The sequence below is a fragment of the Scyliorhinus canicula genome, chromosome 7, assembly GCF_902713615.1.
Source record: "Scyliorhinus canicula chromosome 7, sScyCan1.1, whole genome shotgun sequence".
Lineage (NCBI taxonomy): Eukaryota > Metazoa > Chordata > Chondrichthyes > Carcharhiniformes > Scyliorhinidae > Scyliorhinus > Scyliorhinus canicula.
In genome coordinates this window covers 80,754,473-80,773,839 of record NC_052152.1, presented here as the reverse complement: position 1 = coordinate 80,773,839, position 19,367 = coordinate 80,754,473, and the positions used below count along the sequence as shown (strand labels likewise).

The 19,367-nt window shown below is 48.8% G+C and overlaps 1 protein-coding gene across 10 annotated transcripts in view; it reads left to right on the top strand.

The window, feature by feature from the left end:
- The window catches only part of dmd (dystrophin), a 2,667,466-nt gene that overhangs the window by 1,724,978 nt on the left and 923,121 nt on the right, over positions 1-19,367 (top strand). The window lies entirely within an intron of this gene.

The following is a 19,367-nucleotide window of genomic DNA, read 5'->3' as shown; positions in this document are numbered from 1 at the left end:
TGAACTGCAGAGGTTTAAGAAGATGCCTCACTAGCATCTTCTCAAGGGAAATTAGAGACGAGCAACATATTTTTGACTTTGCCAACCATGCCCACATTTCATTCATATATAGAACATACATGTGCAGAAGGAGGCCATTCGGCCCACCGAGTCTGCACCGAACGACTTCAGCCTTGAGACCCACTTAAACCAAAAATACATATTTTTAATTTTGTGCTGAGTCTGTGAAGTACAATTTAATGTTATGGTCTGTTCACCTTAAAATTAGAATTACATCACTTTGCTATGCCTGACACCTAGAAGATAAATACCACTTTTATAAATGAAATGACAATGAAATGAAAATCGCTTATTGTCGCAAGTAGGCTTCAAATGAAATTAGTGTGGAAAGCCTCTAGTCACCACATTCTGGCGCTGTTTGGGTAGTTTGGTACGGGAATTGAACCGTGCTACTGGCCTGTGTTGGTCTGCTTTAAAAGCAAGCTCTTTAGCCCTGTGCTAAACCAGCCCCCTGCAAAATGATGTTTCGTAGTTCTTTAGCTATATTAAGATTGTTACATTTAGATATTATATGGGGACTGGTTTGCTCAATTGATGAGATGGCTAACATGTGGTTCAGAATCGCATCAACAGCAGCTTCAATTCCTGTTCTGTCAGGGATGGACTTAGGACCTGTCGCATGGGTTTCCTCCGTGTGCTCTGGTTTCTTCCCACAATACATAGATGTGCAGGTTAGGTGGATTGACCATGCTAAATTGTTTCATAGTGCCCAACAATGTGCAGGTTAGGTAGGAGAATAGGACTGGGTGAGTGCTGTTTCGGAGGGTCGGTGTAGCCTCAATGGGCCGAATGGCTTCCTTCTGCACAGTAGAGATTTTTTTTTTAAATTTAGAGTGCCCAATTCATTTTTTCCAATTAAGGGGCAATTTAGGGTGGCAATCTACCGACCCTGCACATCTTTGGGTTGTGGGGGCAAAATCCTTGCAAACACAGGGAGAATGTGAAAACTCCACATGGACAGTGACCCAGAACCAGGATCGAACCTGGGACAATGCTAACCCATTGTGCCACGGTGCTGCCCTGCACAGTAGAGATTCTATGGATAAATAGATCTGTAAAACTTCTGGAGATCACTGGACTGCTTGGGAGGGATGCCTTGGTCCGAGAAGACCCAAGGGAGGAAGATTCCCGTTGAATCTGGGAGAAAGGTAATCTAATTCACGTGTCGTGGGAAATGATCAATAGTAACTCAACCAACTGAACTCTGCCGTTTGACTGATTAGGATTCAGGAGTTAAGCTCTTAACAATACCTGGGTGGATTTGGAGGGTCAGTCACAGATGTAGTTTGTTTCTTGGAGTTATAATTTTGTATCCCTGCTTAGAAAGATTTGATACCAGAAGAATAAAATATCCCTGTTTTATAACCTTTGTGCAGCCCGTGCCCTCGAATGGTACACAACCACAAGTTAATGAAAGGTCCACATAAATTATCCATAACAGTTTTTTAAAAATTAACTAATTCACAGGATGTGGATGGCACTCTACAGGCCAGCATGTATTGCCCACCCCTAATTGCATTTTAGATGATGGTGATGAGGTGCCTTCTTGAACCGCTGCAGTCCATGTGATCCAGCTTCACCCACAGTACTGTTAGTAAGGGAGTTCCAGAATTTGGACCCAGCGACAGTGAAGGAATGGTAATATTGTTTAAAGTCAGGATGTGGTGTGTTTGGAAGGTAACTTGCAGGTGGTGGATCCCATGCATCTTCTGCCCATGTTCGTTTAGGTGGTAGAGGTCATGGATTTGGAAGGTACTGACAAAAAGAGCCTTGGCGCATTACTTAGTGCATCTTGCAAGTGGTACACAATGCATCCACTACTCATCAGTGATGGCAGGAGAGAAAGTTTTGTTCGACCCCCATTCATTCAAGCAATTGGATAATATTCCATCACACTTTTGACTTGTGCCTTGTGGATGGTTGGCAAGCTTTGAGGACTACCATGTGAGTTGCTCACCACAGAGTTCCCAATCACTGACCTGTTCTTTGGGCTGGATTCTGCGCCCCGCCGCACCACATTTCTGCCTTGATGCGCCGGCAGGATTCTCCGTTATGCCGACTGGTCAGTGGGGTTTCCCATTGTGGGGCAGCCCCACGCCGTCGGGAAACCCCCAGGCACCAGCAAAACGGAGCATCCCGCTGGCGGAGAATCCCGCCCAGTATTTATATGACTTGTACAGTTCAATTTCTGCTCAATGGTAACCTCCAGGATGCCCAAAGTGGGGGAATTCAGCATTGTTAAGCCACTGAATTTCAATGGGTGCTGGTTAGGTCCTCTCTTGTTAGAAATAGTCATTGCCTGACACTTGTGTGCCACGAATATTACCTACGACGTATCAGCCCAAACCTGAATGTTATCCAGGGGTTTCTGCATATGGACACAGACTACTTCAGTAACTGAGGTGTTGCAAATGGTGCTCAACATTGCACAATCAACCAACTAACATCCCTACTTGTGACCTTATGATGGAAGGAAGGTCATTGATGAAACAGCTGAATGTCATTGGACCAATGACTGAGAAACTACTGCAATGATGTCCTGGGACTAAGATGATTGACCTCCGACATCCGCAAGCATCTTCCTTTGTTCAAGGTATAATTCCAACCAATGGAGTTTTTCCCCCAATTCCCATTGACTACAGTTGTGCTTGGGCTCCTTTATGCCAAATGCTGCCTTGATGTCAAAGGCAATAGTTCTGACCTCACTTTGAGTTCAGCTCTTTTGCTCATATTTGCACCAAGGCTATAAAGAAGCCTGGAACAAAATAGAAACCAAGCTGAGCTTCAGTGAGCAAGTTATTGCTGAACAAATGCTACTTGATAGCACAGTCGATAACCCTCTCCATCAGTTTCAGGATGATAGAGAGTAGATTGATGAGGTGATAATTGACCTGATTGGATTTATCCTGATTTTTGTGGATAAGACATTCCTGCATAACTTTCCACTTTCCTGGTTGGATGCCAGTGTTGTAGCTGTAATGGAACAGCTTGGGTGTGCAAGTTCTGGAGCACATGTTTTCAGTATTATTGTTGGAATATTGTCAGGCTGTATCCAGTATCTTGAACCGTTTCTTGATATCATGTGCAGTGAATCAAATTGAAAACTGGTACCCGTTATGCTGAGGACCTCAGGAGGAATCCAGGTGAGTCACTCACTTGATATGTCTTGCTGAAGTTGGTTACAAATACTTCAGCCTCGTCTTTTGGACTGATGTGTTGCCATTGAGTATGTCGAGATGTGTCTTCTCTTTTTTTTTACAAGATTTCATGAAAAGTTGACGTGACTAGCACGTTCCAGTAAAAATTCTCGCATGAGATGACGGTGCCACCCATCCTGAACTGCTCTTGAACTGAATGGCTTGCTCGGCCATTTCAGTGAAGAATTAAAAAAAAAAAAAATTTTGATTGGAATGTTTTACAGAAAATATAACAACAAACAATGAAAAGCAACAATATAACCCCATAACAACTGTAACACCCCCAAGACCGTATCAACGCATGTATCACACACCCCCACTCCCCCAAACCCAGTAAACAACAAGAAAACTTAAAAATAAATTAAAATTAAATAAACAAACATAGTCATCGTCCCACCCCCCCTTCCCCCCTCTTCTCCCCCCTTCCCCCCCTCTTCCCCCCCCTTTTCCCCCCCTTTCCCCCTCCCTTTCCCCCCTTTCCCCCCCTCCCTTTCCCCCCTTTCCCCCCTCCCTTTCCCCCCTTTCCCCCCTCCCTTTTCCCCCCTTCCCCCCCCTCCCTTTTCCCCCCTTTCCCCGCTCCCTTTTCCCCCCTTTCCCCCCTCCCTTTTCCCCCCCTCCCCCCCGGGTTGCTGCTGCTGACCCCGTACCCTATCGTTGAGCCAGAAAGTCGAGGAAAGGTTGCCACCGCCTAAAGAACCCTTGTACCGATCCCCTCAGGGCGAATTTGACCTTCTCTAGCTTAATAAAACCCGCCATGTCGTTGATCCAGGTCTCCACGCTTGGGAGTCTCGCATCCTTCCACTGTAGCAAGATCCTCCGCCGGGCTACTAGGGACGCAAAGGCCAGCACATCGGCCTCTTTCGCCTCCTGCACTCCCGGCTCCACCCCAACCCCAAAAATCGCGAGTCCCCAGCCTGGCTTGACCCTGGATCCTACTACCCTCGACACCATCCTCGCCACCCCCTTCCAGAACTCCTCCAGTGCCGGGCATGCCCAGAACATATGGGCATGGTTCGCTGGACTCCCCAAACACCTGACACACCTGTCTTCGCCCCCAAAGACCTTACTCATCCTAGACCCTGACATGCAGCACCTTGAATTGGATGAGGCTAAGCCGCGCACATGAGGAGGAAGAGTTAACCCTCTCCAGGGCATCAGCCCATGTCCCATCTTCAATCCGTTCTCCCAGTTCCCCCTCCCACTTAGCTTTCAGCTCCTCTACTGACGCCTCCTCCACCTCCTGCATTAACTTGTTGATATCAGATACCTTCCCCTCCCCAACCCAGACCCCCAAAAGCACCCTGTCACTCACCCCCCTCGTGGGAAGCGAAGGGAATCCCTCCACCTGCCGCCTAGAAAACGGCTTTACCTGCAGATACCTGAACATGTTTCCCGGGGGGAGCCCAAATTTCTCCTCCAACTCCCCCAGGCTCGCAAACCTTCCATCAATGAACAGGTCCCTCAGCTGTCTGATGCCCGCTCTGATGCCCATCAATGTTCAATAGGGGCCTCACGGTAGCATGGTGGTTAGCATCAATGCTTCACAGCTCCAGGGTCCCAGGTTCGATTCCCGGCTGGGTCACTGTCTGTGTGGAGTCTGCACGTCCTCCCCGTGTGTGCGTGGGTTTCCTCCGGGTGCTCCGGTTTCCTCCCACAGTCCAAAGATGTGCGGGTTAGGTGGATTGGCCATGCTAAATTGCCCGTAGTGTAAGGTTAATGGGGGGATTGTTGGGTTACGGGTATACGGGTTACGTGGGTTTAAGTAGGGTGATCATTGCTCGGCACAACATCGAGGGCCGAAGGGCCTGTTCTGTGCTGTACTGTTCTATATTCTAATGTTCCCCGGGACGAACCAATGGTTCCCCCTTAACGGAGCCTCCATCGAGCCCCCCACTTCTCCCATATGTTGCCTCCACTGCCCCCAAATCTTGAGGGTAGCCGCCACCACCGGACTCGTGGTATACCTCGTCGGAGGGAGCGGCCACGGCGCCGTTACCAGGGCCCCCAGGCTTGTATCTCCACAGGACGCCCTCTCCATTCGTTTCCATGCCGCCCCCTCCCCCTCCATCACCCACTTGCCCACCATCTCTACCCCGCTCCAAGAAGACCCTCTTCACCCTCGGGGTCCCATGCGCCCAAACAAAGCTCATGATGCTGCCAGTCGCCCTCCTAAAAAAGGCCCTAGGGATAAAGATGGGCAAACACTGAAAGAGGAACAAGAACATCGGGAGAACCGACGGACTGCACTCTACCCGCCAGCTATAGCGGCATCATGTCCCACCTTTGAGATTCCTCCTCCATCTGCTCCACCAGCCTGGTAAAATTAAGCTTATGGAGAGTCCCCCAACTCCTGGCCACCTGCACCCCCAGGTATCTGAAACTCTTCACTGCCCTCTTAAACGGGAGCCTCCCAATTCCCTCCTCCTGATCACCCGGGTGCACTACAAATACCTCACTCTTGCCTAAATTTAACTTATAGCCCGAGAAGCTCCCAAACTCCGCCAACAGCTCCATCACCCCCGGCATTCCCCCTTCTGGGTCCGCCACATACAACAGCAGGTCGTCCGCATACAGCGATACCCGATGTTCCTCCCCACCCCGCACCAGACCCCTCCACCTCCCTGATTCCCTCAACGCCATAGCCAGAGGTTCAATCGCCAGTGCAAAGAGCAAGGGGGACAGGGGGCACCCCTGCCTGGTCCCACAGTAGAGCCTGAAGTACTCCGATCTCCTTCCATTGGTAACTACACTCGCCATCGGAGCCGCGTAGAGCAACCTCACCCATTTGATGAACCCCTCCCCGAATCCGAACTGCTCCAGCACCTCCCACAGGTACCCCCACTCAACTCTATCAAACGCTTTTTCTGCATCCAGCGACACCACTATCTCCGCCTCCCCCTCCACCGCCGGCATCATAATAACATTTAGCAATCTCCGCACATTCGTGTTGAGCTGCCGTCCCTTGACAAATCCTGTCTGATCCTCGTGTATCACCCCTGGCACACAGTCCTCTATCCTGGTGGCCAGGATCTTCGCCAGCAACTTAGCGTCAACATTGAGGAGCGAGATAGGCCTGTATGATCCACGCTGCAAGGGGTCCTTATCCCGCTTCAGGATCAGAGAGATCAGCGCCCGCGACATCGTCGGGGGCAAAGCCCCCCCTCCCATGCCTCATTGAAGGCTCGCACCAACAGGGGGCCCACCAGATCCGCATACTTTTTATAAAATTCCACCGGGAACCCATCCGGCCCCGGCGCCTTACCTGACTACATTTGACTAATCCCCCTGACTAGCTCCTCCAACTCTATTGGCGCCCCCAGCCCCTCCACCAGCTCCTCTTGAACCTTTGGGAAATATAGCCTGTTCATGAAGCTCTCCATCCCCCCCCCCCTACCCCCCACCCCCCCCCACCCCCCATCCGTGGCTCCGACCAGTACAGTTCCTCCTAGAAGTCCCTAAAGACCCCGTTTACCTCCGCCCCCTTCTGCACCACATTCCCACCCTTATCCATCACTCCACCAATTTCCCTAGCCGCATCTCGCCTACGGAGCTGATGTGCCAACATCCTGCTCGCCTTCTCCCCGTACTCATATACCACGCCCTGCGCCCTCCTCCACTGTGTCTCCGCCTTTCTGGTGGTCAACAAGTCGAACTTGGCCTGCAAGCTACGCCGTTCCCCCAGCAACCCCTCCTCCGGTGCCTCCGCGTACCTCCTATCCACAACCAGGAGCTCCCCCACCAGTCTCTTCCTCTCCCTCCTTTCCCTATGGGCCCGGATGGAAATCAGCTCCCCCCGGATCACTGCTTTCAGAGCCGCCCAGACCATCCCCACCCGGACCTCCCCCGTGTCGTTGGTATCAAGATACCCCTCAATACTTCTCCGGACCCTCCTACACACCTCCTCATCAGCCAGCATCCCCACATCCAGGCGCCATAGAGGGCGCTGGTCCTCCCCCATCTCCAGATCAACCCAGTGCGGAGCATGGTCTGAAATTGCTATGGCCGAATACTCGGCATCCTGCACCTTCGGGATCAATCCCCTGCTCAGGATGAAAAAATCTATTCGGGAATAAACCTTATGGACATGAGAGAAAAAGGAATACTCCCGCGCCCTCGGCCTCCCAAACCTCCAGGGATCCACCCCTCCCATCTGGTCCATAAACCCCCTCAGCACTTTGGCCGCCGCCGGTCTCCTACCCGTCCTTGAACTGGACTGGTCCAGTGGGTGATCCAGCACTGTGTTAAAGACTCCCCCCATGATCAGGCCCCCTGCCTCCAGGTCCGGAATGTGGCCCAACATGCGCCTCATGAAGCCAGCATCATCCCAATTCGGGGCATATACATTAACCAGCACCACCTTCTCTCCCTGCAGCCTACCCTTCACCATAATATATCTGCCCTCCTTGTCCGACACCACCTCAGACGCCTCGAACGCCACCCTCTTCCCCACCAGAATCGCCACCGCCCCCCCGGTTCTTCGCGTCTAATCCTGAGTGAAAAACCTGCCCCACCCATCCCTTCCTCAGACGAACCAGGTCCGCCACCTTCAAGTGGGTCTCCTGGAGCATAGCCACGTCCGCCTTCAGCCCCTTCAGATGAGAAAATACCCTAGTTCTCTTAACCGGCCCATTCAGCCCCCTCACGTTCCAGGTGATCAGCCGGATCAGAGGGCAACCCGCCCCCCTCCCCCCTCCCCCGCCGGCTAGCCATAGCTCATCGACTGCTCGCCCCAGGCCAGCGCGCCCCGCCCGATCCGTTCCCCATGGCGATAACGCCTCTCCTCTACCCCCCCAGCCCACACCAGCTCCTTCCTGGCCAATCCAGCAGCAACCCGGTATCCCCCCCCCACCACCCCCAGGCTAGGACCCCTCCTAGCCGCGACGCACCCTCCATGGTACTTCTGCTGATCCCGGCAACTCCCGCCAAAACCCGCCCCTCCCGACATGGGATCAACCCCCTCTTGCCACACCTCCTTGGCACCGCTTCAGCGCGGGAAAAACCAGTAGAGGCCACGCCCCCACCGCCAGCTCCACCCCCCCCACCCCGCAGTGCGGGAAACCAGAGGAAAGCCCGCGCTTTCATACTGCCACAGCCCACCCTTCTGACGCAGCTCCCCAAAATCCAGTTTCACCCCAACCCCCAGCCCCGTACAGAAGAGAAAATAAAAAACACAAGCCCCCAACATTCCCCACATAACCCAAAACCATACCCAACAGATCCACCCGGAAACAGAGCAAAAAACCAGCATAAAAAAAACATGTCAAAATTACAAAACAGCAACAGCAAAAACAGCAACGACCATAGTGTGCCCCCAGATCCTAGTTCGAGTCCAGCTTCTCCGCCTGTACAAAGGCCCACGCCTCCACCGAGGACTCGAAGTAGTGGTGCCGGTCCTTATATGTCACCCACAGACGCGCAGGCTGCAGCATTCCAAATTTGACCTGCCTGGCATGCAGCACCGCCTTCGTCCGGTTGAACCCGGCCCGCCGCTTAGCCACCTCCGCACTCCAGTCCTGGTAGATTCGCACTACCGAATTCTCCCACCTGCTGCTCCTCTCCTTGGTCCAGCGCAGCACACACTCCCGGTCGCTGAATCGATGGAACCGCACTAGCACCGCCCACGGGGGCTCATTTGTCTTGGGCCTCCTGGCCAGCACTCTGTGGGCTCCCTCAAGCTCCAGGGGCAAATAGAACATAGAACATAGAACACTACAGCGCAGTACGGGCCCTTCGGCCCTCGATGTTGCGCCGACCTGTGAAACCATCTGAAGCCTATCTGACCTACACTATTCCATATTCATCCATATGTCTATCCAGTGACCACTTAAATACCCTTAAAGTTGGCGAGTCTACTACTATTGCAGGCAGGGCGTTCCACACCCCTACTACTCTCTGAGTAAAGAAACTGCCTCTGACATCTGTCCTATATCTCTCACCCCTCAATTTAAAGCTATGTCCCCTCGTGTTGGTCATCACCATCCGAGGAAAAAGACTCTCACTGTCCACCCTATCTAACCCTCTGACTATCTTATATGTCTCTATTAAGTCACCTCTCAGCCTTCTCCTCTCTAACGAAAACAACCTCAATTCCCTGAGCCTTTCCTCGTAAGACCTTCCCTCCATACCAGGCAACATCCTAGTAAATCTCCTCTGAACCCTTTCCAAAGCTTCCACATCCTTCCTATAATGTGGTGACCAGAACTGCACGCAGTACTCCAGGTGTGGCCGCACCAGAGTTATGTACAGCTGCAGCATGACCTTGTGGTTCCGAAACTCAATCCCCCTGCTTATAAAGGCTAGCACACCATATGCCTTCTTAACAGCCCTATTAACCTGGGTGGCAACTTTCAGGGATTTATGTACCTGGATGCCGAGATCTCTCTGTTCATCTACACTACCAAGAATCTTGCCATTAGCCCAGTACTCTGCATTCCTGTTACTCCTTCCAAAGTGAACCACCTCACACTTTTCCGCATTAAACTCCATCTGCCACCTCTCAGCCCAGCTCTGCAGCTTATCTATGTCCCTCTGTATCCTATAACATCCTTCAGCACTATCCACAACTCCACCGACCTTCGTGTCATCTGCAAATTTACTAACCCATCCTTCTACACCCTCTTCCAGGTCATTTATAAAAATGACAAACAGCAGTGGCCCCAAAACAGATCCTTGCGGTACACCACTAGTAACTGAACTCCAGGATGAACATTTGCCATCAACCACCACCCTCTGTCTTCTTTCAGCTAGCCAATTACTGATCCAAACCGCTAAATCACCTTCAATTCCATACTTCCTTATTTTCTGCAATAGCCTACCGTGGGGAACCTTATCAAACGCCTTACTAAAATCCATATACACCACATCAACAGCTTTACCCTGATCCACCTGTTTGGTCACCTTCTCAAAAAACTCAATAAGGTTTGTGAGACATGACCTACCCCTCACAAAACCGTGTTGAGTATCGCTAATCAACTTGTTCTTTTCAAGATGATTATAAACCCTATCTCTTATAACCTTTTCCAACATTTTACCCACAACCGAAGTAAGGCTCACAGGTCTATAATTACCAGGGTTGTCTCTACTCCCCTTCTTGAACAAAGGGACAACATTTGCTATCCTCCAGTCTTCCGGCACTATTCCTGTCGACAAAGACGACATAAAGATCAAGGACAAAGGCTTAGCAATCTCCTCCCTGGCTTCCCAGAGAATCCTAGGATAAATCCCATCTGGCCCAGGGGACTTATCTATTTTGACATTTTCTAAAATTGCTAACACCTCCTCCTTTTGAACCTCAATTCCATCTAGCCTGGTCGACTGAACCTGAGTGTTCTCCTCGACAACATTGTCTTTCTCCAGTGTAAACACTGACGAAAAATATCCATTTAATGCTTCCCCTATCTCCTCTGATTCCACACACAACTTTCCACTACTATCCTTGATTGGCCCTAATCTTACTCGAGTCATTCTTTTGTTCCTGATATACCTATAGAAAGCCTTAGGGTTTTCCTTGATCCTATCCGCCAACGACTTTTCGTGTCCTCTCCTCGCTCTTCTTAACTCTCCCTTTAAGTCCTTCCTGGCTAACTTGTAACTCTCAAGTGCCCTAACTGAGCCTTCATGTCTCATCCTAACATAAGCCTTCTTCTTCCTCTTGACAAGTGCTTCAACTTCCTTAGTAAACCACGGCTCCCTTGCTCGACAACTTCCTCCCTGCCTGACTGGTACATACTTATCAAGGACACGCAGTAGCTGTTCCTTGAAAAAGCTCCACATTTCGATTGTACCCATCCCCTGCAGTTTCCTTCCCCATCCTATACCTCCTAAATCTTGCCGAATAGCATCATAATTGCCTTTCCCCCAGCTATAATTCTTGCCTTGCGGTATATACCTATCCCTGCCCATTGCTAAAGTAAACATAACCGAGTTGTGATCACTATCACCAAAGTGCTCACCTACATCTAAATCTAACACCTGGCCGGGTTCATTACCCAGTACCAAATCCAATGTGGCCTCGCCCCTTGTTGGCCTGTCTACATACTGTGTCAGAAAACCCTCCTGCACACACTGCACAAAAACTGACCCATCTATAGTACTCGAACTATAGTATTTCCAGTCAATATTTGGAAAGTTAAAGTCCCCCATAACAACTACCCTGTTACTCTCGCTCCTGTCAAGAATCATCTTTGCAATCCTTTCCTCTACATCTCTGGGACTATTCGGAGGTCTATAGACAACTCCCAACAGGGTGACCTCTCCTCTACTGTTCCTAACCTCGGCCCATACTGCCTCAGTAGACGAGTCCTCAAGCGTCCTTTCTACCGCCGTAATACTTTCCTTGATTAACAATGCCACACCCCCCCCTCTTTTACCATCTTCTCTGTTCTTACAGAAACATCTAAATCCTGGAACCTGCAACAACCATTCCTGTCCCTGCTCTACCCATGTCTCCGAAATCGCCACAACATCGAGATCCCAGGTACCAACCCATGCTGCAAGCTCACCCACCTTATTCCGGATGCTCCTGGCGTTGAAGTAGACACACTTCAAACCAGCGTCCTGCTTGCCGGTGCCCTCTTTCGAACTTTTAACCCTATCCCTGACCTCACTACTCTCAACATCCTGTACACTGGGACTACAATTTAGATTCCCATCCCCCTGCTGAATTAGTTTAAACCCCCCCGAAGAGCACTAGCAAATCTCCCTCCCAGGATATTGGTACCCCTCTGGTTCAGGTGAAGACCATCCTGTTTGTAGAGGTCCCACCTACCCCAGAATGAGCCCCAATTATCCAGGAAACCAAAACCCTCCCTCCTGCACCATCCCTGTAGCCACGTGTTCAACTCCTCTCTCTCCTTATTTCTTACTTCGCTAGCACGTGGCACGGGTAACAACCCAGAGATAACAACTCTGTTTGTTCTAGCTCTCAGCTTCCACCCTAGCTCCCTGAATTTCTGTCTCAAATCCCCATCTCTCTTCCTACCTATGTCGTTGGTACCTATGTGGAAGGACCCCGCTCCCATCAACGAGCTCAACATCATTGTCACATAAGACGGAAGGTCCGACCCCTCCAGCCCCTCCGCCAGGCCCAGGATCCTCAAATTTTTTCGCCTCGTGCGAACGTCCAGCTCCTCCAAGCGGTCTTGCCACTTTTTGTGAAGTGCCTCATGCAACTCCACTTTCCCCACGAGGACCACGGCCTCCTCCTCCCGCTCAGCGGCCTGCTGCTGCAACTCCCGAATGGCCGCCGCCTGGGTCTCAAGCAGCCTGTTGGTAGTCGCATTCAGGGAGTCCAGCAACTCAGCCTTCAGCTCCGCAAAACAGCGCAGAAGAGCGGCTTGCTGCTCCTGCGCCCACTTCCACCAGTCCTCGGGTGTTCCGCCGGCCGCCATTTTGTCCTTCTTCCCCCGCTTTTCTTGGGGAGCTGCTGCAGCCTTTTCCTTTGCCCCACTCCGGGTGAGCACCATAAATTTCGGGGAATGCTCCTCCAAACACCTTCCCCCACCGGGATTTGTCGAAACAGCGCCGTGTGGGGCCCTCAAATAGGCCCGAAAGTCCTTTAGTAGCGGGAGCTGCCGAACGTGCGGCTTAGCTCCGCATAGCCACAACCGGAAGTCCCCATTTCAGTGAAGAGTTAAGAGTCAACCACGGTACGGGCAGCATGGTGGCACAGTGGTTAGCATTGCTGCCTCACGGCATTGAGGACCTGGTTTCGATCCTGGCCATGTGGAGTTTGCACATTCACCCCATGTCTCTGTGTGTCTCACCCCCCACAACCCAAAAAGATGTGCACGTTGGGTGAATTGGCCAAGCTAAATTGCCCCTTAATTGGGAAAAAAGAATTGGGTACTCTAAATTTAAAAAAAGAAAGTAAAAAAAAAAGCCAACTACATTGATGTAGGTCAGGAGTTTCATGTCGGCCAGACTGGGTAAGATTGGCAGATTTCTCTCCTTAAAAATTAGTGGACCAATTACTGATCGCCGTCATGTTTTCCATTACTGACACTGGTTTTAGATTTCAGATTTATTCATTGAATTTAAATTCCACCAGCTACTATGGTAGGATTTGAACCCACATCCTCAGAGCGTTGTATGGTAAGGAGATAGCTGTATCTGATTCAGTATTCATATTTTGAATGCTGATAAACATATTCGGGGAGCTAAAGACAGCTGAAAGAGTAGTGCCGACCTGCTTTGCACATACTTGGGTGCATAGTAAAGTGTATGATCTAAACGAGAAGTCATGCAACACTAAGCCGGAGGTTGGACAGTTCTAGTGTTTGGATTTGAGTGAGAAAGCAAAGTTTAAAAAAGCTAGAAACTTTCATAAATAAATAAATTGGAATATATAAACACCTGAAAGTCAGAGCTGTGAATGAAAAATTATTCCGCAATGTCAACAGAAAAAGTGATGTGAGCTAAGAGAGTATCTAGAAAACGAATGATCTGCAGTGAGAGAGATTGTAAGCAGAGTAAATGCATAATATAGAATAGATGATCCAATTGTTTGTACAAAGTTATCACTGTGGAGAAAATAATGAAGCCGACAGGCTGAGTAAGACGTGTCTGAGGAAGGTTGTTTTGTAATATGCTTGTTTAATGTACACAAATATCCAAAACAGGGCTCATCTGATCACAAAATATAAGATGTAAATATTTAATGGTAGTGATTATCCTTTTAAATCTTTAATTGAGTTTAAAATTTATTTTACTAATTTTGTAAATTAGCATTTCACTTGTCAGACATCTAAGGAGCTCCTTTACCTTGTACATTCTTGTCTGCACAAACTGTAGAGAATTGTATGACATTGGTGGATAGGTGAATTGTTCTCCAGTTTCCTTTCTCAATGCAAGCATCAATCAACACAAATGAAAGTGCAAGATCTCTGAGGTAATAACCTCAGGACTGTTACCATCTGCTGCATGAGTTAGGAAAGAACAGATTAGATGTGCCAATATGTACCTAGAATGATGACACATTAGTTCTTCCACCATAGGACATTGAGACAAGTTCTGAGGACACTTTATAGATGTCCTTGCTGAGAGGTTTAGTAGAAGTGTAGGACAAAATTAAATTTGCGCAGTGGTGGGAGGCTGAGTTTAAGTGCAGTAAAGATGAAAATCAGTTTAACATATTAAGTGTAAAGGGCGGATGGAGGAGACAGGTGAGAGCTTATGTCCAAGAATAATGATGGTAACAATGAGAAAAATAATAAAGAAGGTATTGCAAATTGAGTGTATGAGTGAACTGGGATTGCAGCCTTTGTATGTAAATAAGAAAAGTATTAGAAATGAAATCAAAGAATTTGGGACACATGGTTGAATGGAAGGACATATTTCTGAACCTGGTTTAAGAGCACGAGGTTGCTGAGGTGTGATTAGGAACAGATATTCTAGGTTATAACATTTTCAAGAGGGGTAAAGAAGAAAACCGAGGGAGGAGGGTTGGTCTTGTTAATTAAGGACATTATTTGTGGAAAGGGGAGTTTCATTCAAGGTAAATGCTGAAACAGGTTCAATATTGGTTGGTTTAAGATGGGGAGAGGTGGCTGGGTGGGGGTTGGGGGGTGGTTGGGGATCAGTGGAAGGGGGTAGTGGTGAGACCACTCAACATGCAGTGAAGTTAGACGAAAGTGACGTTTTAAATATGATGCTCATTATAGCAAAGGGAAGCTGGAATGGAGATTTTTTGAAGATGAGGTAGAAAACCCATCATTGAAATAAATGTTCAGAAAAACATTCTGCTGGACGTCATAAGGTTGTATATTCTTGAACGTGACAGGGAAGAAATTAGAAGTCACTTGGTATTTTAAACAATAACTTGCATTTATATAGGGCTTTCAATAGAAAATAAACAGCTCGCAGCTTAACAGAAGGTATTTTTCTTTACATCTCTGAGTTAAAGAAGAGAGTTTGGGAGAAAAGGCAAATGTTTAGTTGAAAGGGAGGTGGAGACACAGAAGGGTTTCCTGAGGGAATTAGTTTGTGACCTGGGTGGGTAAAGGCACAGTCACTAGTTGAATTATAGAATTTACAGTGCAGAAGGAGGCCATTCAGCCCATAGAGTCTGATCCGGCTCTTGGAAAGAGCACCCTACCCAAGTCCACACCTCCACCCTATCCCCATAACCCAGCAACACCACCCAACACTAAGGGCAATTTTGGACACTTAGGGCAATTTAGCATGGCCAATCCATCTTGGGCATCTTTGTATTGTGGGAGGAAACCGGAGCACCCGGAGGAAACCCATGCACACACGGGGAGAACGTGCAGACTCCGCACATACAGTGACCCAAGCCAGGAATCGAACCAGGGACCCTGGAGCTGTGAAGCAATTGTGCTAACCACGATGCTACCGTGCTGTCCCTAGTAGTGGAACAAAAGGAGGAAGGATGCACACAACAGACAGACTCAAAGAGACAAAGAGTTTGGGGAGTGAAAGAGATGGGGTGGGGTGGGGGGGTGGTGGTTGTTGGAGTTGGGGAAGTTGTGGTGCTGGAGGAGGTTACACAGATAGGGAGCTGAGATAAGAAAGTGATGTTTTTCGGGAATTTAAACATGAACATAAACTTTAAATTTGACACATTGGGGTGATGTGGAAATTAGTGTATGCAATTTGAAAAGTTGGTGAGGGGAACTTGGTGTGTGATAGAATATACAGCAGAGTTTCAGTTGAGCTGAAGTTTACAGCGAGAATGTGAGGCTGCCGGAAGAACTTTGGAAAAGTTGAAATAGAACAGAAAAAGCTGAGAATACCTGAAAAGCTGAAGAACGGTCAGCAACCTGATACGTTGATTCTGTTTCTCTCGGCACAGATGCTGCCAGTCATGCTGTGTACTTCCAGCATTTTCTCTTTATATTTTAGATTTCCAGCATTCACAGTATTTTTCGGGTTATTGGCATAGAAAGCATAGATAAGGGGCGTGATTCAGCCCCGTGCCGGGCCGGAGAATCGCCGTAACCGCGCCACGCCACCCGACGCCGGCACGCGATTATCTGAGCTGAGGAGAATCGCGCCATACCGGTCGCGGGCCGCTGTCCGCAGCCGGGCCGCCGATTCTCCGGCCTGGATGGGCCGAGCGGCGCGTGTAAACGGCAGAGTCCCGCCGGCGCCGTTCACCCCTGGTTGCTGCTGGCGGGAACTCTGCGCGAAGGTTTGGGGGCAGCCTTTGGGGGGGTGGCCTCCGATGGAGTCTGGCCCGCGATCGGGGCCCACCAATCAGCGGGCCGGCCTCTTTCCTCTCCCCTCTCCCCCCCCCCCGGCCTACTTTGTTCCGCGGCCGGCCCCTGAATCCCCACGCCATGTTGTGCTGAGGCCGGCGCAGTGAAGAAGTCCCCCGCGCATGCGCGGGTTGGCGCGGGGCCCATTTGGCGCCGGGAAAGGAGGCTGGAACAGCGTGAACCGCTCCAGCGCTGTGCTGGCCCCCTATGGGGCATTCACGATGGCACAGACACTTAGTCTCCATTTCGGAGAATCGTGCCCAAGAATTTTAGCTTCAAATCATCAGAGGGGTCAGCCATTTAAAATAGAATGGTGAGTACCTATTGGAAGTTTAGGAGAAACAGAAATTGGCAGGGGTTTGATAAAAAAAGAAAATACTTGCACGGTTTTGTCAATTTAAAAGAACCACTCAACAACAGGATTGCCAACTTTAGTTTGAGGTATTCCTGAAAGTTAAATCATTGGCATAAGATTGCATAAAGTGTAATTATTAATGTGCACACACAGTACAAGATCAGGGAGATTAAGCTAAATTTATACAAGACACTAATTAGACCTCAGCTGGAATATTGTGTACAGTTCTGGGCACCACACCATAGGAATGATGTGAACTCATTGGTGAAGGTGCAGAAAGGGTTTACAAGAATGCTTCCAATAATGAGAAACTTCTGTTATGAGGAAAGGTTGGAGAGGTTGGGACTGTTCTCCTTGGAAAGAAGAAGGTTGAGAGGAGAGTTGATAGAAATGTTCAAAATCATGAGGGACTGGACAGAGTAGATAGGGAGAAACTGTTCCTCCTGGTAAAAGGATCAAGAATGAGAAGCACAGTTTTAAAGTGATTTGGCTCTGGAATGCACTGCCTGGAGGTGTGGTCAAGGCAGGTTCAAGAGGGTGTTAGATGATTGAATAAAAACAATGTGCAGGGGTACAGGGAAATGGCAGAGTAATGGCGCTCAGTCGTGATGCTTATTTGGAGAGCCGGTGCAGACACGATGAGCCAAATGGAGGCCACCTGCATTGTAACAATTCCATGATTCTGGAAGTGGAGTGGGAAGTTGCTTATGGCGGGAGGTTGGGCAAGGAGGAGAAATATGAAGTGTCAGCATCTCTTAGGCTGTTGGCACCAGCACCTGAGTCCATGCTCCATTCCAGGAGAATCCTGAACAATTGAGGTGGGTTAGTAACCCTAAATAGCTGGGCTGGTTTAGCACAGGGCTAAATCACTGGCTTTGAAAGCAGACCAAGGCAGGCCAGCAGCACGGTTCAATTCCCGTACCAGCCTCCCCGAACAGGCGCCGGAATGTGGTGACTAGGGGCTTTTCACAGTAACTTCATTTGAAGCCGACTTGTGACAATAAGCGATTTTCATTTCATAACAGCAAAAATAGTACCAGATTCCCATTCCAGAGAAACCGAGAATGTAGATTCTGATCCGATCAATCAGCCTTTTGTCTCACTTCACCCTGTTTGGCTCACAGCCCACTCTGAGAACCTCTGCCCTAAAATACTTTCACTATTGTCTTATAACTACCTGATTTACTTTGCACTGCTTTTAAAATTCAATACCTTCCAGTTCTCATGTACTAATAATTCCCTGTGGTACTAGAACTCCTTAAACATGTACTAAATCCCATTTCTTTCTTTGCTCATCAACACAAGGAGTCTGGCATCTGGCCCATATGCAATCATATGTAGAGCACTTTGGGCTTCTTTCTGTCCCATAATAGCAGAAACTATGCACTTTATTATACAAATTTTCCAAATAGCATGTCTGGAGCACTGCAATATAAAGCCACATTTTTGTGTGACGTTGAGATGTTGATGTTACTCCCGTACTCATGTTTCGCAAAAAAAGTTTTCCTTTGCATTTCAGTCCAGTAATTGGACCAGCACTCATTTCAACGAATCTTACAATTCCTATAGTACAGAAGGAGGCCACGCAGCTTATCGAGTTTGCACCGACCCTCCAAAAAACATACCACCCAAGCCCACTGCCCACCCCTATCCCCACAACCCCACCCAAAATATGATGTGGAGATGCCGGCGTTGGACTGGGGTGAGCACAGTAAGAAGTCTTACAACACCATGTTAAAGTCCAACAGGTTTGTTTCAAACACGAGCTTTCGGAGCACTGCTCCTTCCTCAGGTGATGGAGCACCTGAGGAAGGAGCAGTGCTCCGAAAGCTCGTGATTGAAACAAACCTGTTGGACTTTAACCTGGTGTTGTAAGACTTCTTACTGTGCCCACCCAAAATACACATCCTTGGACAGTATGGGGCATTTTAGCATGGCCAGTCCACCTAATCAGCACATCTTTGGACTGAGAAAGGAAACTCGAGCACCAAGAGGAAATCCACGCAGACACGGTTACGCAAGGCTGCAATTGAACCCCGGTCCCTGGTATTGTGAGGCAGTAGTGTTAACGACTGTGCCATCATGCCAGGAGACCAATAGATTTGTCTACCCATTGGCTGTTAGCTTTCTAAAAATAGGGTAACAAATGTGTAATTATGATATTTCAGATTTTAAAGACACCTGTTTTTAAGTACATTTCTGTCTTCAAACCTTTACATTGAGATTAAAAGCCCTTTTCAAAATGGAATTACGGACAGAATTAATGGCATCTTTACCTATTAGACTATATCTTGTCAGAGTCATATCTCTGAAGCTGGCTCTGAAGAGTCATAAAAATGTAAAATACTCCTCTAGGAATGTTCAGTGAATGCGCTACAAGGTGTGAAAACCCTTTGGTTTCTGAGAGAACAGTAGACAGAAAGGTACTTCAAAGGATCTCTGAATAATTAACTTCTTTGCCTGGTGGATCAAAGATTTGTTAAAATTAACGTAACAACCATTTGGTTCTAGGCTGTGGCAAAGGTAGGCTGTGAAAGC